A 7,748-nucleotide genomic window follows, 5' to 3' on the forward strand; every position below is an offset into this window, starting at 1 on the left:
ATGTATGATATCTGCAAATATTTGGTATGTGGCTAATCTCTCTTTTCTTTTGTTTCTGCCTCAATTCTTTCTCCCTCACGTGCAACTTCTTCTTTTTGCCCGATAAACAATTTCCAAGTACTACCGAACAAACGTGATTGCTCTTATTTTTTTTCACTATCCAGTTCCTTTTCTTTTTCTTCCTATTCTCTGATTTTCTTTTTGAATCCTTCCAAAAGATGAGCACGCAGCACTTTAATGTCTCCTATCCCAAAACTTCCAAAGAAAACATCCACGTTATCCCCTTCCTTTATTGGCTGATCTCTTCTCTTTATTGGCTGATCCCTTTTCTCGTTGTGTTGGCCGATCTGTTTTTCTTTGACTTTCCAATTAGTAGGCACAACTCACGTCCTTCCTTCCTTCCTTCTTTCCCTTTTTTTTTAAAGAAAATTGCCCCCAAAAACAGCCACCAACCAAACCGATTGGCACTTGCCTTTTTTTAATCTTTTCCTTATCTCTTTTGGCAACGTCCAAAAATAATTCCTCACAATAAATGCTGATTCCAAAACCTGCACCACCACGTTACTAACCAAAAAAAATAGCATTGGAGGCCGATCCAATCTTTAATTTCCAAATTCTGTTTTTTTTGGCCGGTCAGAATCACCTTTTTTTCAATCTCTTTGATTTCCGTCCAAACTCAAACAACTAAGGTGGGAGGATCACGTCCCAAATCCCACCAGATCTGATCTCTTTCCGTGAATTGTTTATTCTTTCCAAATAAACTACAAGTGCAAACGGAAACTATTAACTCTCCTTGATTCCTTTCCAAAGTTAAACAGCCAACGTGGATCGCTTCCTAAACTCCAACCGAATCTGTTTTTTGTTTCCTTTTTTTTACTTCCAAAATCCAACGTGGCTGACTAGTACTTTCCAAATAACCCAACCAACGTGGGAGGGAATCACGTCCCAATCCCAACCGATCTGCTCCTCATTTCTTTTTCTAACTGATTCGGTCTCTTTCCTTTCCAACCGATCCGAGCTTTCTCTCGCTGCTTCCAAATTTTTTAAAGAAACCGTGAGAGATTGCAACCAGCGATGGATGTGTGCACCTAACCTTTTTTTGGCTTCGGTCTCTACTTGCAAAATGAATCCGCTCTCTCTTTCTTGTAGGATCTTTCCTCAACTTTTTCTCTCCGCGAGACAAATGATGCTCCAAGACAGCGACGAACAATGATAATGGATGGATGGTGGTGGTGGCGGTGAACAAAATAAGTGGCAGCGGATGATGACAAGGAACTGGATGATGGTGGTTGTGGAGACGGCGTGAACAAAACGTGACTAGAACCCGAAACTCTAAAAGTCTAGACACTAAAAACCAGCAAATCGACACACGATGCAACCAAAATTTCAACCATGCAAAAACTAAGTGATAATAGTGAAAGGCTCAGACTGTCTGGGATACGGATGAACTAATCTAACTTTCTCTTTTGTGGCTTTTTCTTGGACTCTAGGTATGAAGAACAGATGCAACCTAACTATGAAAAACTGGAAAATCTCACCGAGCAACCTGAAAACTGATACCACTTGATAGAGGCGAGGGTCCCGATCTTTCGATGAGATGATAACTATCGATTTGGTGGAGACGACTTTGACGATCCGACTACAAACATGCACGACGTTGCGCCTTAGCAATCGCTAAACCAACTCCGGGAGGTTATTGACCACGCTGGAGCACGATCAACCTGACCACGAAGGTCTATTCCTGCAAGCAATCGAAGAACAAGCAAGAATATGATTAAGCAATCTGAATATTGCGAGTATGGATGAAGTATTGATAAAAGTGGGGTTTCATAAGCGGTCTTGGTCTGGTCGTTGGACACAAACGAAGTACACAAAGTTGCAGCGATGGCTAACTTTTAACTAAATAAAACCCAAGTCTAAACGATGCCTTAAGGGCTATATTTATAGGGAAAAGAGAGGGGATTTTGTCCACCCTTGGCAAGGTGGGACTAAAACACCTCCTAAGTCGTTTTCCCTACAATATGGACTCTAAAAATAGATTACATGGGCCTGGCCCAAAATAAGGTGGCACAACACCAATAATAAGCTATGGACGAAATTATGAAAGGCCATCTTGTATATTTCTTCCACCATCTTGTATGTCATCATGGTGGCTTCAAAGTCCGGAAATCTCCACTTGAACCTCCGTTCTTGTTCAGTTCGCACGCACCTTCATCTCCGTGCTTGACCATGCTCCAATGTCCAACCTTCTTGTTCATGCTAGACACTTCAATTGCAAGCAGCACGAATGTATCTAAGTTAGGCAGCATCATATTCTCATGAACATTAGAAACATTACCAAGAAACGAAAGTACCTGATAATTTAATTGGTGTATCTGAGCTCTAGCAACTGTTCCAAGAGGTAAAAAAACAGGGGATATGGGTGTAACTGTGGTAGCCATGTCCTCATCATAAGTGATTTTCTAACCATTTAATGACCATAATTCAAATTTGAACTACATCTACATGCAACGTCTAACCAAAACAGTTTGAGAAATCATATTTTTGTGTACTTGTGTGCGAATTAATTCCATGTGCAGCAAATTATAAGGAAATTTCAAACATATTGGTGTCAAGGCATGGGCACATGCATGGAGTGCATGCCATGGAATTTTAATTCTAAAAAATTAAAAAATGATCAGATAAACATGAAACCTTACTTGATTTAATGTCATGCCACCAAGATGATGTGGTAAAAAAATTGGCCTGTTTGCTGAAAGTTTGGACACACACACCTCTCACAAACCGGAGCAACTCACTAGAAAGTTCGTGGTTCCGAGAGGGAACAATGCATGTTTGCTGACGGACGGAAGATAGCTTCCTCTTACGGCCTTTAAATTTTTTCCTATGTTTAACGTGCACTAATACAACTGTCATGTAAAAATTTGGAAATTTTCAAGGGTCATTTGACCTTTTAAAGACATTTAAGTGATTTTCTAACCATTTAATGACCGTAATTCAAATTTGAACTACATCTACATGCAACGCCTAACCAAAATGGTTTGAAAAATCATATTTTTGTGTACTTGTCTACGAGTTAAAAAATCATGAGACGGTGTAAATATCTGGTGTTCAAAAACAGAAAATGTAAAGATCTGGCAAGACAACCGGCCCCCACACGATTGGTAGTCTATCTCGCGGTTTGAGGTTCCATAGGTGAATGGCGGGGATCATTAATCAGACACGGTTCTGCATTGGAAATAGTCAACTATTATGTTCACACACGGATTTTGGTTATTATGTTCACACACGGATTTTGCTGCGGGAATTGTGTGTAATTCAAACTATAGTACTCATAAATTTCGGTGATCGGTGTTTGTATTGTCCCTGTCGATCTATATTCCGGCCGCCAATAAATACTACCTTGCTCACGTCGTCCCGCCTGCATTCTCATCTACATCCTCCCCTCGCTTGCCCTCTCTCTCTCTCAAATCTCTGCCATGGTGTTGCCGGTCTTCCCACATGACAACGAGGAGTCGCCGCCCCCCGAGGACGCTCACTGATTAGCAACGATGAGGACCCCTACGCGCCGCCTGATGAGGTTGCGCCGGACCCCCCAACTTTGGATTGGTTTTGGGGCTAGTACAATCTTTGCTGTGGAAGTTGTTGCCGCTGGCTGAGAAAGCCAGGCAAGTGGCGTTCAAGAAGGAGATGGCAGATGAGGAAGCCAGGTACCAGGCGGCCTGTGAAGCATGTGATGCCGCCTAGAAAAAGGAGGTGGCGGAGCTTTGGGGGCGGGCGCGTCGTCATGCCGAGGAGGTGTACGAAGACACGTACTTTGCGAGGAAGGTCATAGGCGTTGGGTGCCTCGTCGCTGCATGAAGGTGGGCCGATAAGCTCTAGTGTGCCACCGATGAGGAGCTCCGGTGGGCGCCCAATGAAATGGCAAGATCAGTCGCGCGCGTCCGCTGGCAAGAGGCAAATCAGTACGTCAAGCGCTGTGAGGCGGAGGAGTCGGAGTACTGCCTCCGCACTAGAAAGATGCCGCGCACCATGGAGCTGCTGGCGAGGGGCTGCCGGAATACTGGCCCCAGGAGGGATTATTAGTTTTACTATTGATCGTTTTCAATTTTATGCATTGTACCTAGTAGTTAAGTATCATCACGTATATGTGATGATATTATATATATATATATTGTGTGTGATGATCTAATGAACAATTAATATATATATATATATATATATATTATGAATTCCATTTTCTATCTGTCTTTGTATACTAATTTGAATCTAGCTGTTATCATCGACATATACAGAATGGAAAGCGTATATACACACATTGAAACAGAACATATAAGAATGGAAAATACAGTACACACATTGAAACAGAGCGATAAACAAAGCAATACTGTGATTGCTATGAATACATAGCTATCCATGTCGAAATGACTTTTCAAAATAAAACGCGTCCATGAGACCATGACCAGCAGCCCTTGCCTAGGGTAGCTCTTGGCTCTGCATGAACTCGTGCAAGCGTTCATCCAAGCGGTCGACATGCTTGCGGTACATCTGGAGCGCGATCTCGAGCTCCAAGTTGGCTATTTCATTGGAGATCACCAGCTCGAGGATGTGATGGCCATATTCCTCTACTGTGCCCAGGTAGACACCTGGGCCAAGGAGGCGGTCGAGCCTACGGACCAGCGCGTTGGCATCCAGAAGGCCGCGGACAAGGTGAACGGCGGCACCCATGCGAATGGCGCGACAGGCGTCTGGTGCAAGTACGGCACAGCCGGCCTCTGGTGCAAGTATGGCGCTGAGGGCCTCTGCCCACTCCTGGCGAGGAATGGGGGTACTGATGGGACGTGTACCCAGCTGCGACGCCGTGTCGACAACAGGCAAGCGCCGCTTCATCCGCTCTTGTTGTGCGGCGCGCCGCGCCTCTTGCTCTGCGACGTTCCAACGGTCTCGCCATGCGGCGTGCCGTAGCCTATCGGCGTGGACGCGCCTAGCTTGCTCTGCGGCGCGCCATCGATCATGTTGTGCGGCGAGTTGCAGCCTGTCGGCGCTGACATGCCTATCTTGATCCATGGCACTCAAGCGCCATGCGCCAAAGGACTGCTCAACCCTGGCGATGACGCGCATCACGGTGTCGTCCATCGCATTGTCGGGGAGCGCCTCGGCCTCGACGGGCCGTGGCACCTGCTCGTTTTCCTCGTCGACGAGGTTGATGACAGAGGTGGCGCTTTGGTAGGTTGGCATGCTTGGAAAAGGTGGATGTGCTACAGGTTGTGCTTGTCGCATCCATGCGTCGCGCGCCCCCTATGCGCAATATAGCAGGGTGGCGGGAAATGGGTGAGAAAATGGCGGGAAATGGTGGCGTGTTCATAAAACACCATCAATTAAAAACTTAGCATCGAGCTAGCACAAGAAGTAGATGATGATCAGATGAACACGGACCACACTAGAGAACCCGTCGGTGATGAATTCATCAATCCCAAACGGTTGAATACTAGCAAGTGTTTGCCCACAACACACACGGCCTATTCCATCATAAATAGGTCGGATGGATCAACTGTATGCCATGTATCGCACATTGTCAAAAAGTAATGCGGTAGACCTTCTTTAACATGTGTTGAAAAATAAAAAAATAAAAAACAAGGACTCGAGGTTAAATTAGCTGAGGGAATGGGGAATTTAGGTCATTTGATCGAAATGACCCACTCATCACCTAATTTAACATCGATGCAACTTCCCATCCAGTCACCCATCCGATAGCTGCTCCAGCCCGAGCACACTTAACTTGATAGTTTTCTTACATGAGCTACTGGTGGAACAACTAGTCCTTGCTGATAGGAATGCCTCTTCACATCCTTATGGCATAACCGGATGACCACCCATCCCACAATGGCCAATAGATGTTGTGTAGACAGAGCATATCACATATATCTTATTAGAAGCAATCGTCTTCGTTATAATCGGTCTTCGCACACATTTCCGATTACATACCTGTTTGCCGCGTATCACACACATCTTGTTATATTGAACCATTTCTGTTCTCTTGCCTAATCACAAACAGTTCATCCGAGTGAACCGTGTGATGTACATCGCACACACCTTGATCGGGTTGACCGTTTCTTTTGTGTTCCCTAACCATAAATAGTTCATCCGAGTGAACCGTATGATGTGTATCGCACATGCCTTCATCTGGCTGCTTGTTTCTTTTGTTCCTCCTCATCGCAAACAGTTAATTGAACTGAACCGTATGCCCTTCATTGCACACGCAACTAAAACCTAAATCGTGTTTGATGCACCCGTCATTGCAAACATTTTACACATTTCTGGCGGTTTCATACAGCACCGTTTGCGACTATTGCATCACACATAGTTTCTCGAAGGGTCTCTGGTTGTAGTGTTGTGTTAGCAGCATCCTACAGTAGTGATGTCTCGATCATCCGGTTCTCAAACATCAGGCAGTGCGAGGAATTCAATGGAGGAGGTCGAGTCTTCTGGGGAAAATGCACAAACCTTTGCAGGGTGTACAAACTAATTATGATTAGCCATGTCCCCGGTTATGGACAACTTGGGTATCTAGAAGTGAATTATTGGTTGATCTCATCACTCTATTTAATCAATGAATTGGGTTATTATTATTACTTGATAATTTTGGGATTGAGTTGGAGGAACCTTCTCAATAATAGCATAAACTTGGTAGTAAAATAAAAATGTATTCCTTTGTTGTAGGGAAAAATTAGCTTTATGCAAAATTAAACTTAGAGCCTCCACCAGCCAAATATGCATATACAGATAGATATTTTCATTATTATTCTGTGGTGTGAAATTGCCAGTACATTCAATGTACTGACCAATACGGCTGCAACGTCTCATGTTGCAGGAATCATACGATGAGTAAGTGATACGTTAGGGTTACGATGTCTACACTCAACTTTGCCGTTGGTGTTGTTGTGACTCCACAACTCTGTTGTTACTTCCGCTATATGGATTGAGGTAATAGTATTTATGTTACTTTTTACATGTGATTGAACTCTGTTATAAATCCTCGAGTACTGTGTGTGTCAGCATACCAATACAGGGATGACACTTAAGCACAGAGACTTGATCCATTTGAGTCGGGTCGCTACACCATCGATCCTCTCATCAAGAGGGGGTCAATCTCCATCAACATCTTCACCAACACCATCTCCTATCAAACCCTAGTTCATCTCTTGTATTCGATCTTGGTCCCAAAACCTCAGATTGGTACCTGTGGGTTGCTAGTAGTGTTGATTACTCCTTGTAGTTGATGCTAGTTGGTTTATCCGGTGGAAGATTATATTTTCAGATCCTTAATGATAATTAATACTCCTCTGATCTTGATCATGAATATGTTTTGTGAGTAGTTACGTTTGTTCCTGAGGACATGGGAGAAGTCTTGTTATAAGTATTCATGTGAATTTGGTATTCCTTCGATATTTTGATGAGATGTATGTTGTCTTTCCTCTAGTGGTGTTATGTGAACGTAGACTACATGACACTTCACCAATATTTGGGCCTAGGGGAAGGCATTGGGAGGTAATAAGTACATGATGGGTTGCTAGAGTGATACAAGCTTAAACCCTAGTTTATGTGTTGCTTCGTAAGGGGTTGATTTGGATCCATATGTTTCATGATATGGTTAGGTTTACCTTAATTCTTCTTTCGTAGTTGCGGATGCTTGCGAGAGGTTTTAATCATAAGTGGGAGGCTTGTCCAAGGAAGGGCAACACCCAAGC

This window comes from Triticum dicoccoides, chromosome 7A (assembly GCF_002162155.2).
Source record: "Triticum dicoccoides isolate Atlit2015 ecotype Zavitan chromosome 7A, WEW_v2.0, whole genome shotgun sequence".
Lineage (NCBI taxonomy): Eukaryota > Viridiplantae > Streptophyta > Magnoliopsida > Poales > Poaceae > Triticum > Triticum dicoccoides.